This window comes from Choristoneura fumiferana, chromosome 8, assembly GCF_025370935.1.
Source record: "Choristoneura fumiferana chromosome 8, NRCan_CFum_1, whole genome shotgun sequence".
NCBI classification, from domain to species: domain Eukaryota; kingdom Metazoa; phylum Arthropoda; class Insecta; order Lepidoptera; family Tortricidae; genus Choristoneura; species Choristoneura fumiferana.
Window position 1 is genome coordinate 9,424,028 of NC_133479.1, and position 13,968 is coordinate 9,437,995.

Consider the following 13,968-nt stretch of genomic DNA (forward strand, 5'->3'; position numbering starts at 1 on the left):
TGACCGACGCTGAAAACAGATGCATCAAGGCCTACGGTAAAAACAGTAGAAATAATTAAATAAGAGAAAGAATAAACAATTATTCAAAACATTAAGTCTAACAATTACTGCTAATTACTTAAACTCTACTTTCATAGAAACTACATAATGTTACTTGCTTACCCACCGCTAAGGATAACAAGATCAGTTAGGCCCTTCGCCACTGACTCGAAGCTAAACAAGTAAAATTATCAAAAAACTTAAACAAAACTCTCTGAAATAGCCTGTCACCAAGGACCAAAGTTCAGCTAGGCACATTCGCCGCTGACTCTAAACTATTCGAAAATTATTTAATTGTTAAGATAAACGTCCGAAAATCTAAACAAAAACTTACTTGACAAGCATGTCTCAAAGTACAAGAGATCAGCTAGGCACCTACGCCGCTGACTCAAGCTTAGTCAAATAATTTTCTCAAAAGTAAATCCCAATAGCTAATTGAAACTCAAAATCTTACTTGCATAACCCGTCAAAAAGACCAAGAGATCAGCTGGGCACCTTCGCCGCTGACTCAAGATAGACAAGTAATATTTCTAACAAAAGTTTAAATAAGTAGACTGAAATTCAGTAGGCAAATCAGCCACTGACTAAAACGCTACGAAGTACGATAACTCCATGCTTACCTCAACACTATCCTTACAAACATGGGTACCAAAATAAGCTTGGACGCTCTATGATAGAGTCGTAACTAATGAAAAATACACCGTACTGTGGTCGGCACAACCCCACTGACTTTCCGGACACAGACGTGTTCTAAAAAGGAAAAAAAAACATCATGACTGGCACAACACCACCAGACTTCCAGGCATGAGTAACAAAATCTTGGGCGCTCTACAATAGAGACGAAACCAAGAAAAAAATACCATACTGTGGTCGGCACAACCCCACTGACTTTCCGGACACAGAAGGTTTCTAAAAGGAAAAACATCATGACTGGCGCAACACCACCAGACTCCCAGGCATGAGTATCCAAAAAGACTTGCACGCTCTACAATATGGAGACGTGTCAAGGGAAAAATTATCACACTTAACTGTGGTCGCACAACTCCACTGACTTTCCGGGCACAGAAGTGGATAGCAAAATCTAAGAAAGAGGAAACAAAATCCTATAGTCAAATCCAAAAGTCACAACAAGGAATGTGCACGCGTGCTAGTCTAATCCATGAACTCCCAATAGGATACTTAATAACTACCTACAGCATGCAAATTCTAAAATTATTTTAACCAAAATGTTAAATTTAAATTTTAAAACCAAAATATGTGTGAAGAAAATTGAACCAAAAATATCTAAGTTCAAAGTTTTTTATAGTAGAGCAAAGTATCTACTACTCAAAACTTAAAGAAAAATACACAAATCTACAAAATATACAAATTAGTTTAAGATTTTATGAGTTAGAAGAAAAAGTGTTCTTTCTAAACAGAACTACTATACATGTATCAAAAATGCAAAGACGAAAGAGCCAAAATTAAATATTTTGAAATCTTCTTCAGCAATTGGAAATTAGTTTTACCTATCATACATCCTTTCAAGAGGCATTTATTCATACATACCTAACACACTACCATATAAAACCTCATAAACTAAACCCAGTTACAAAACAAGAGACAAAATTGGATAAATTTTCAAAAATTAACACGCTATCCAAACAAAAGGCAGCCAACAAGAAAGTTGAGCGTTCTATTTTTTTTATATAAAAATTAAGATAAACTACGCAAAGAGCGAAAGAATAATAAGTCAAAAAAGAGTATCGACTTCAAACTAAGACATTCCAACTCATAAAAAATGACTTTCCCTTTCATCAACAATTTTTGCCATGTCTGTTTAGCAAACAAAAAATATCAAAGTGTATGTAAATACAATACACAAAAACTAAAAGCTATAGAAGCTTAAAGAACAAAGTTAAATTTTAATGATGTCCTTAACATGGTAACGACCAGTTGAACCCTTACTTAAATCTTTTAAAACATAAACGTTATTAGAAACTTTTTCAGTTATTTCGGATTTAACGAACTTTGGAGCAAGTTTAGCAGAAAAATAGTTATATGCATTGGATTGAACAAAATTACGTCTCCAAACTATGTCACCTACATTATATGAAACAAACTTTCTACCCTTATTATAAATGGCAGCATTCTTTTTATAAGCTTTTAACAAACTACTAGTAACCTTTTCAAAAATAGTACTAAGATTATTTAAAGATTCGGCGTAAGATTGACGGTTGCCAATTTGAATTTCATCTAAATTATTAATAGAACTGCTTACTCTATGTAGAGCAGCATCGACAATGACTTCTCTACCAAACATCAGAAAATTAGGAGTAAACTCCGTAGCTAAGTTTTCGCTACAATTTAAAGCTAATTGAACATGGGGTAAAAATTTTGACCAAGTTCTATGATCGTCTTTTACAAAACAAGAGATACAGGATTCTAGAGTCTTATTAAATCTCTCTATAACATTATTTTGAGGGGTGTAGAGACTATTATAAAATATTTTAGTAATATTATATTTTTTAAGAAAGTCAACAAAATCTTTTGAAGTTAGTTGGGAACCGTTATCACATATCAAAATTTTAGGAGAGCCAAATTTTAAGAATATCTCTTTTCAAGAAATTTACAAATTGATTTCGTAGTAGCATTAACTAAAGGAAACATCCAGACATACTTAGTGAAAACATCGACAACTGATAAAATGAATCTATGACCTGAATATGTTCTCGGTAAAATTCCAATTAAATCTAAAGACAACATAACCATAGGCTGATCCACCTTTTTAGGATTAACCATTAAACCAAATGGAGGAGAGTTTGAATGTTTATAAGCTTTACAAGTCTCACAAGAATTTATGTAATTTCGAACATCTTTAAACATACCAGACCAATAATAGTGTACCTTCAGTTTTTTCAAAGTTTTATGAATACCTAAATGTCCTGAATTTAAGTCATCGTGATTATTTCTAAGAGTCTCTATAACATGTTCCTTAGGGATAACTATTTTCCAATTTAAACGAGAATTAGGATCAAATTTAGCTTTACAATATTTATATAAAGTTTTATTCTCTACCTTGAAACTTTTGTGACGTAAAGGAAATTTTTGACAATTAACAAATATCTTTTTATACCAAGGGTCAATAATATCATCATCAGGATATTCTATAGGAGTAATATCTATTGCATTTATTTCAAGTCTAGACAAAGTATCAGGAACCGTATGTAAACTACCTTTTTTATGTACAACATCAAATGAAAATTGCGCTATTCTAGCGGCCCAACGCGCGAGTCTACCTGACGGGTTAGTTAACCTAAGTAACCACTGGAGACTAGCATGATCAGTAACTATAGTGAAATTCATACCTTCAATGTACGGTCTAAAATGCTCTATTGAATCTAAAATAGATAAAAGTTCTCTTTCAGTTGTACTATAATTTTGTTCACATCTTGATAAAGCACGAGAATAATAAGCTATTGGATGTTGTTCATGTTGTTCGTCTTCTTGACATAAAACGCTACCTATACCAACGGAACTAGCATCACAATGCAGAAAAAAAGGTTTTTCGAAATTAGGGCAAGCTAAAACGGGGGAAGAAACTAACATTTGTTTTAATTTATTAAACGCAATATCGGCAGACTCATTCCACTCAAGAGGTTTTTTCGAATTTTTACTACCGCCAGTCAATTTTGTAAGAGGGACGCTATATAAGCAAAGTCTGAAATAAATCTACGATAATAGGAACACATGCCTAAAAAACTTCTTAAATCTTTAACGGTTTTAGGAACGGGAAAATTATTTATGACTTCCAACTTAGAAGGATCAGTGTGAAGACCACGACCATCAACAACATAGCCAAGATATTGTAGTTCATCCTTACAGAATTTACATTTTTTAAGATTAACTGTTAAACCAGCAGATTTCAATTTTTCATAAATTATGTCTAATAGTTTCAAGTGAGAGTCAAAATCTTTTGAAATAGCAATTAAATCGTCCAAATAAGCCATTATTTGTCCGTCAAATTCAGGGCCAAACAATTTATCTACCAATCTCTGCAGTTCAGCTGGAGCATTTGTCAAACCAAACGGCATACGAATAAATTCAAAAAGTCCTTTACCAGGAATAACAAAAGCAGTTTTTTCACGAGATGATTTTTCTAATGGAATTTGGAGAAAAGCTTTAGATAAGTCAATAGCTGAAATAAATTTAGCATCTCTCAAACTATCCAAAATACGTGACGTATAAGGAAGTGGATAAGCATCTTTAACAGTCAAAGAATTTAAACGTCGGGAATCTAAACATAAACGAGTGGTGCCATCTTTTTTATCTACACCTAAAACAGGAGAAGACCATGGGGACTTAGAAGGTTGAATAATATTTTCCTTCAATAAAATATCTACTTCATCATACAAAGCTTTTTGTTTTGCCGGACTAAGCGGCCAATAACGTTGTTTAACTGGTTCGCCTACAGTAACAATTTTATGTTCTGTTAAATTAGTAAGACCTAAACCCATCTTTTCATAAGAAATATTTTCAAATTTATTAATGATTTTATCTAGTTTATTTTTATCTTCGAAAGAAAGTTCTGAAACAGAAGTGACAGAGCAAATTTGGGTAGAGCTACTACGTTCGTACGTTATATTTTTAAATAAATCTTTTGCTAAATTAAATTTACGCCAAAAGTCAAAACCTAATATTATTGGTGGTTCCAAAGAAGGTATTACCATAAAGGAGACAGTATGAGTGTTGTCATCACAAGTGACAGGAATGTTCATCATACCAATAATATTTTGAGAAGAACCATCAGCTGTACGAGCACTTTTCGAAACCGTATTAATTTTGAAACCCAAATCTAAAAATTTTAAATGACTATTCGAGCCTAAAACGCAACCATTCGCTCCACTATCCAATAAACCTACAAAGTTGCGATCACGAACTTTGAAGTTCAGAAAAGGACGAACGTCGTCGTTCTTTACAAATAAAATAGGTGCAACTCTATGAATATCAAAAAATGTTTTTAAATAATCAAGCCAATCGGAAAATTCTTTGCGTTGGATGTCAGGTTTAGGTCGACAAATTAGTTTTTTGAATTAGAAATACCAGGTTGTTCATTATCAACCACCGGGTTGCAATTTGTGCAAAACTTAACTGTAGTATTTGCTTTCTTGCATCTAAAGCAAATCATGCCAGGAATTTTCCTGCATTCTTTAAACGAATGACCACTTTCGTCACATTTCAAACAATTTTTCGCAGAAGGCGGTGATGTAACAACAGCAACATAAGGTTTTTTATTAAATTTTCGCGCATCAATCTGAGGCTTACGCTCTTCAGTTTGAGTCGAATTATATTCTTCAATAATTTTACTAAATTGCACTAATTCGTTAATAGAAATTATATTCCTACCCAAAAGGTGCATGGAATATTTTGGAAGCATGTTGTGTCTCAAAATTTCCAACAATGTTAATTCCTGAAGGGGAATTGTCAATCTATTCGACATATCTACTAAATCAATGATGAAATCTGACAGAGTCTCACCTTGACGCTGTTTTCTTGTACGCAGGTCAAATTCAAGTTGATAGTCAAAATTTAATTTATCAAAACGTCTAAGCAATTCAAATTTTAAACGCTGCCATGTAAAAATGTTTGTCCGTACTGAACGAAACCATTTCAATGCAGAATCCGTAAGAACTTCAGCAAAAGAATTCAAAATGTGGTTATCAGCAATATCACGAGCTACGCAATATTCATCAAAATTTGTTTAAAATTCACGAACACAAGTCTTGCCGTTGAATTTATACCTAAATTTGGAAAGATCAGGTTTTTTATAAAAGTTACCCTTTACAGTCTGAATTGGTTTTAAATTGTTAGTAGCGTTCATTTCAGTTAAATTATTAAGATCGTCTAAGAAACGTCCTGACAATTCAATGTTTTGAGGATGATCATTCAAGTCATCAGTACAAGTCGCTACTGAAATCACTAAAGGTTGGTCTAACAAACTATGAGCTAGCCTTGGCTCCGATAGATCCAGTAATTCTTTCTCCATTTTAAAATGAAATTAATAAATGTTATAAAAGTCAGTCATTAACAAAATTTTCAAAGTTATTAAAAATTTAAATTCAATCTTGACCGAGCCGAACAATCTTCAAATATGCCAAAGTACCAAATCTGTTCAAAAAAATGGATAATTAATTTTGTAAATATCTAATAGCAAAAATATTTACTTGTTTTGTTTAACAAAAGCACAAGTACCAATGCATAAAACTTATTTCTCAACCAAAAATAACTTATTAAAAATATCAAATCCGAGAATATTTTGCTGAAAACATTCAAAACAAAATTCAAAATAAATATCAAAACAATAATAAGGAGATGCAACAACCTCAAATTCACAAATAAATGTAAATAAGTCCGAAAAACAAGTACTTCAGTCCCTGTTCTCTGGCGACAAATGTCATGTTTTTTTTTAAAAAAAAAGAAAATAATTTATGCAGTATTGTAGTATATTACACAATAATAAAAGTTCGGACGCCAGGCTATTTTTAAAGAAAATAAAACAGCCAAAACTCAGCAGATAGAGGAAATTTGGACTTTTTTAACCCAAGCCGGGGACTCAGACGTTGCAATAAAAACTCGGTCTCACCTGATAGAGGCTCCCAGTTCTCGTCTGATTTTGTCGTACTTGGTTAATAGACTCTTTAGCCAAAAAAATAACTTAAATAATAGCTATGAGCTAATTACACAATTTTAACTCTTAAAAATTAAATTACAACCAAAATAATACGGCATTAAGCATTTGCCTTCTAATTTCAAAAAAAGTATTAAAGTAGCAAGCCAGAAGGGCATGTGGAATTACACTTCCAAATTCAAAATTTTATAGTTCTTCAATTATCTGACGTTGGTGCATCTTGCGTTAAAATAAAGTTTTCACTGACCGTTTATGGACGCAAAATAAAGTCAAAAACAAATACAAAAATTCGAAGCGTCACGGGCGGGGTCCTCATGGCGGCCGACACCTCGTGCTTTTCAATTTATAAATCTTCATCCAGCATGCCGAAATGCGATGCCGATGCGCAAAAATAGATCCCAAAAGAAGGAATGGGTATTTGTTTATATATATAAAAAAAAAACGCCTCGCGGCTAGAACAATAAAGCCACAAGTTAAAACTTGAAAGGAAAACGAAATATCAAAAGGTTGAAAAATCAAATAAATGGTAAAAACTCACCGTTTTTTCCGAAATTAAATCATCTTGAAATAGTTCACACTATGGTGAAATAAAATATAGGGCTCTAGGCCATTTCTAACCAAAACACGCCTGGATTTCACCAGATTAATAAAAATTCAAATTCAAGCCATCTTGATGGATGGTGAGATGAAAGGAAAGTGAAGAAATATTTTTTTAATTACTCCAACAAAACTACTGACCATGGAATCAAGCCTTTTCAGCCTCTTAAAACTCCTCTAAACCAATGAAAATCAACACCTACCTCAATTATTTAATAATTTGTGACAGGTGCGGTTGAAACTACCCTAAAGTAATAATTTTGTTAAATAAACTGTCAAAACGATCCAACTTGGTTGTAGAGTTGGGAATACAACACTACAGTATCAGCTAATTTGCTGGGTGTTTTTAGTTACACTTATGTGTTGTTGCATTTATCTGCATACCTACGGTAAGTAAAGCATAGTTCAAACCTCACTTTGTAGTTCTCACAACTCCGTCTTTACTTATTATTTGGTCTGAGATAAGGTTACCTTTAGGAAACCTTGCCTAATTTCAATTAAACTAATTCAACCAGATAAATTGTTAGTTTGAGGAAACTTGCTCAATAAGTGCAATAATGTTTCGCTAACGCTCAATTAGTACATATGAGATGTATGTAATTATCGTGTGATTGACCAATAAAATAATTAGTGGCAGCTATTGTTATAAATTCACGATCCATTGTTGACGAGTGATGAAAATAGAAATACGGTCATTCGAACAGTTCGTTGTGCTGGATAAAAGTACCATTTGTGATTATGAAATCCGAAACATAGTGTTTCAATAGAGGTAAAGAATATGGAGAGAAATTTAAATGTTGAAGAAGTTTGGCGAATAAAGTGGACGTGTTTCACTATGATGTTTCTAAATTTCGTGACTTTAAATAACTCAATAAGTACCTATTATTTAAAATACTTCGACGCTATATTAACATTGTGTAACAGTCATCATCATCATCATGTCAGCCGAAAGACGTCCACTGTTGGACATAGGCCTCCCCCAAGGCTCTCCACTCAGACCAGTCTCCGTGCTTTCCGCATCCACCGCGATCCCGCGATCTTAACCAGGTCGTCGCTCCATCTTGTTGGCGGCCTACTGACAGCTCGTCTCCCGGTCCGCGGACGCCATTCGAGAACCTTCTGACCCCATCGGCCATCAGTCCTGCGAGCAATGTGCCCCGCCCACCAACACCACACAGTAACAACAGTGTTACAACAGTGCTCAAGGTATTACAGAAGATGGTTGTGGTTATGTTGTTTGACTTAATACTTACTCATATCCTTACGTTGATGGCGTTCTAGTGCTGCGCTGCCACTGTTTGCGCACGTTTTCGAATAAAATTGGTTATTGCAGTCATTTAAGGGTAGGTACATGACCGGGCAAAGAACCGTAGCCCTCTCGTCCAATAGTTTTAGCAGGTGCTGTAGCCGAAATCGGCCAGGAGCTTGGTATACAGAGTGGCTCATTTAGATCGGTCATTATGGGAAAGTCTGAAACTATAAGACATGTATACGAAGATCTGTTCTTTGGAACGATTTTAGTAACAAGAAAAACTGCATTCATATATTTAAAAAAAAACTTGTACTCAGTTCGGGAATCGAACTCGGTTTTGAAAAATAAAATGTACATTATTTATATTTGGATATCGGTAGTGTAGGTCATAAACAATAAATGTTACTATGAAACACGGTATGTAGAAGGAATAAAATGCATTGTATTTCATATTATTTAATAATGTAAGTTTTATTTTTCAAAAGGTCCGTAATATCAAGATTGATTTGAACGCTAAAATCATTTTATTTTACAGTCTTGAGTCTTCGCAACGGGAATCACTTAACTCTACCGCTGTGGAAAATGAAGAGTAAAATTTCGCATTTTGGCTTTGAAAATTTTGAAGTTAGTCTTACCACCGTGAAGAATTACAGTGGTTACTGGTTAGCCTCCAAACACACGGAACTAACACCAAATTACCACAGAACAGTGAATAACGCTTTTAATCCATGTTATTTCCGCCGATAGCAATAAACCGATGCGCTCAATTCCGAAGGTTGTGTGTTTAACCCAATTTGCTCGGTTGCGCCTTGCGCCGATGGCCGTGTTTTGTTCGCATGATAAATAAGGCATTGAGATGGCCTTAGCACGGAAATGCAAGTGATATATCGTTAATTAATAATGCATCGGAAGCACTGCGCAATCGAATTAAACGGTAGTCTAGGATGTGATGTTCGGAATGGTAGCGCTAATTGCACAGGTGTCCTAGTGTTTGACACGCTAATGCCCAATAAATGACATCCCGCTTTCACTTCTATTGCTAATGAGAATAACGTAAAATTATAGATGACAACTACTGGGACAATGAACAGCACTTGGACGTTTACCTTTGTTAAGATGTATCTAATAAAAGCGATACTCGCATTGAAAAAACGCTAATAATATAATGTAACGTTCGTGATTTTCGCTCATAGTCAAAATACCACAAACAGGACTAATAATAATATACATAATAACAAAACCATTTATCTCAGGATACAAAATACATCATGGACTAACATTTATAAGTACATTTACATATATAATAAAAATCCCATTATGCTGAAAGGAGGCTTGTCCTTTGCATTGGGACCGGATGATATGTAGGAAATATAGGACGAATACAGGTTGAGTTATTGATGATAGAAGAATAAATAGATCTCAATTATTTAGCTACATACAACAAAAGCCAAACTAAACATGTAACACATCAATCACAGGTCGGTTCACACTGGAGGACAATCAGCGAAACAATGGAACCATATGTTTTCATTATCAGCACTTTAACTAAATGCGAGGAGCCTCAATATGTCATGTCTTCATTTATTGGTTGTGTGAAGCGACCTTTACAACCTGTTGGTACTATTGCTATTGCATGTTAGAGTCATAGTATAAAAAGAGAAGTAAGTAATCAAAGTTTTATTTATGCAATGCAAAATACAATAATACAAATATTGTCTACTGAATACCACAAATCAATACAGTCAGATAATTAAAATACAAGACAGGGATTTTTTTTGTTGATAGAGGGAGGCAAATGAGAAAACGGATCACCTGATTTTAAACGATCACCGTCACTCATGGGAACTAGCAAAAACAAACTAATTGTTAGTCCATTGCCTTCCTTGTCAGTCATTTAAGGAAACAACACACTTCAAGCCCTCGTCATCATAGTTAGGTGGGAACGCTGCTAGTGAGAATATATTCCAAAATTTTACTGGGTACGCGGCAGGATAAAAGTGGTGACGATAGAACTCGGACTTACGGCGTGAGGTTCGATAGTGAAAGCCCGAGAGAGAGAGAGAGAGAGAGAGAGACATTTAATAAAGCTAGTAAAGCAGTAGCTGGTATTAAATGAAATTAGTCCTGGCTCTACACGTAGTAGAACCTATACGTGCACAAAGAAAAATTTTACACGTCCGTTAGAGGATCCAAACGCCCGGAAATCTGTCAAATACTGACAAGTCAGAAAGAAGTCAGCGGGATGGACATTATAGCTTCAGCACAGTTGACCAACATGAAATTAGACATCCATAACCGAAGTCATGATACTTCATGAATACTATGGCAACTCAAGCGTCTTCACGTTGCTCAATATATGGGAGCTCCTTTACATTACCTACCTAAACGAAGGGTTTCAACAGCTCAGCATAATTCAAAGTGCTTGAATGTGGATCCAATGTAAATAAGAGTTCAGAGGTCATTTTGAACCAATCGCTATCGTGATTGTATTCAATGGAATTGCAATTTATTGAAATTTCAGATTAATTAATGTTTCATTTGCTGTTGGAGTAGGTAAGCCTAGGCAAACGCCTAATAACTGTGCACTGTCTCACCAATTGCTATCTTTAATTTTATGTCATTAGATAGAAGTGACAGCAGATTGTCGTGTAGGTATTGGGCAGTAGTAGCGCAGTACGTCTAAGGATTTGCATAATTAAAAATAAAAAAATATTTGTCCTAGAAAATATTTCCATAGTTTTTATTTACTTTATAAATTTAATTTACAGACAAACTAGGATCGTGATGCAGAAATGAGATGTACCAACACCGTCTCGTGATCGGCAACTTATCCTTCAAAATGCAACGGCTGTTTTGACGTGATATTGATAAGTAATGTCAAGAGCAAGTCACGACTTTTAAATCAACTCCGTTAATAGTTAATAGAAAACTTGGTTAAAAATATCATCCGTAGATGGGAGATGACGATGTAGGAGTTTTTGGTGCCTGATTTATTAAGCTAGGGTTTAAAGAAAGGCCAGATACAAAAAAGTCTGTTTTAAGTACAAGAAAAAAAAATGTATTCATCTTTTTATGCTTTCTAGAAAACACGTGTAGTTGTGTATGTAGTAGCTGAAAATATCGGAAAGGTCATTAGCACACAGCAAAAGGGCATTAAGCGTACCATCTACATCAATGGGAAACATAATAAAAAAACCATCACTGTACGTATACAATTAAAATGTTTGAATACTCTTTTTTAACTAGGCTGGTAAAGTGTTCCACTGCTGGGCAAAAGCCTCTCCTCTCCTCTTGATCTCCACACCTTCTGGTCTTGCGCAATGTCAGGCCAATCCCTTGCATACGCGTCCAAATTCTCCTTCTAGTATATTTATCCCACTATCCCACTAATATCCCACTATCCCACTAATATAAACGCGAAAGTTTGTATGGATGGATGTTTGTTCGGATGTATGTTCGTTACTCTTTCACGCAAAAACTACTGAACGGATTTCCATGAAATTTGGCATACAGGTAATATATACCCTGGATTAACATATAGGCTACTTTTTATCCCGATATTCAAACGTGATAGGGATAAAATCTTGAAATAACAACCACTGGGCTTAGAGTCATGAAATTTGGTATGTAGGTAGCTGGTCGTCTGGAATAACACATAGGCTACTTTTTATCCCGATATTTCCACAGGATAGGGATAAAATCTTGAAATTTCAACCGCTGGGTTTTGAGTCTTGAAATTTTGGACAGTTGTTCTTAACACAATCTCAATGAAGATAACGATATAAATTTTGGCATTTTGTAAAATCCCGGAATTTCAATTGTAACTACCAGGTCGAATAGTTTACACGTGCAAAGCCGTGGGTAAACTCTAGTACAATTATAAAACCAAATATTATGTATTTTTAATTTGCTCAAATGAGTTCGGTAGCATTGACTTGTCTATTCACAAGGACAGATACATAAAACCAATTCAAATAAAATGAATTATTTGCATAATTTTGTCATCAAATTTACGAAGCATCCTTGACACCCCAGACTGTTTGCTTTGCAATGTGCATATCAGCAAATGAATTCAAAGGTCGTTGTTGTATACACAGACTAAAGATGTTGTATAAACGCTTCGGTCGATCACGAAAACTCAACAGTCACGGAAACTACATTCAGGATTGAGGTTCGTAGACTGTTGATACTTAAATCACGATTTAGGAAATTAAAGTCAAGAAGCTGGGAGCCAGATGAAAATTTGTGGCTATTAACCAGTAATGCTGTAATTATTGGTTCCCGAAGTAGGCCAGATACTCGCAGTATTTGGTTAACAATTTGGATGTGCAACACAAGTGCAACGCTGAACCCAACCTGACGTATCAGCTGATCAGGTACCGAATGACGGAATGTTTTTTTTCTCAGAAAAGGTATAGCACGTTGATTTTTCCTGGTAATTTATTTATAACCATGTCACAAGCATATCAAAATTGAAAAAACCCCAAGACAAGTAACTATTCAAAATTCAAATCCTATTACAGCGATTGATAAGGTAATCCAGGATCTAAGCAGTGGATAGTGTCAATCAATTTCTCCGTAACCAATTTATCATTTGATAAAGACCACGATGCATCCATCTTGTTTATCATCATGCGACATATTGGTTGTTCCTACGTCAATCGGTTTGTTAGAATGCCCGACACCGTGACCTTCAAACTTGATGTATTGGTCTCTCAATCAATGTGAGGAGCAATTGGAGGAGTACATTGTGATTAACATTATAATGATGGATAGGCGTGATCTGGTCAAATGTTGATCGAATGCGATTTACAGCCCGTGTGGTGTCGAGTTAGAATTACACCTCTCTATTTCTTCTGTGGATGTCGTACGAGGCGACGACAGGCTAGCAACCTGTCACTATTGTGCCGTTATTGTCAAACTATAAACCTAAAATTGCTAAAAGTGTCTCCGAAACGGTAACGTTTACAGCCGTATAGTCCAGTGGGTAGTGACACTGATTACGATGCTTTAGGTCCCGGGTTCGATCCCCGACCGGGGCAGATATTTATATGAAGAATGAAGTCAAAGTCAAAGTCAAAGTCAAAGTCAGTTCTCGTGTCTTGGATGTCTAATATGTATTTATGTATGTATGTATGTATTTGTGTATGTATTTATATATTTGACATTACCACAAGCTGACACATGGGACTAGGTAAATTGGTGTTAAGTGTCCCGTAATATTCATATTTACGTATTAATCTGCGAAGAAATTCAATGGTGTGTGTGAAATTCCCAATCCTTGCTGAGCCCGCGTGGAAACTATGACCCAAGCCCTCTCATTCTAAGAGGAGACCTTGTCATAGAACATTTCAAATGTAATTTCGCACTAAAATTCCGGAAACTCGGAGATGTGAACCGCGGCTTGAAGCAC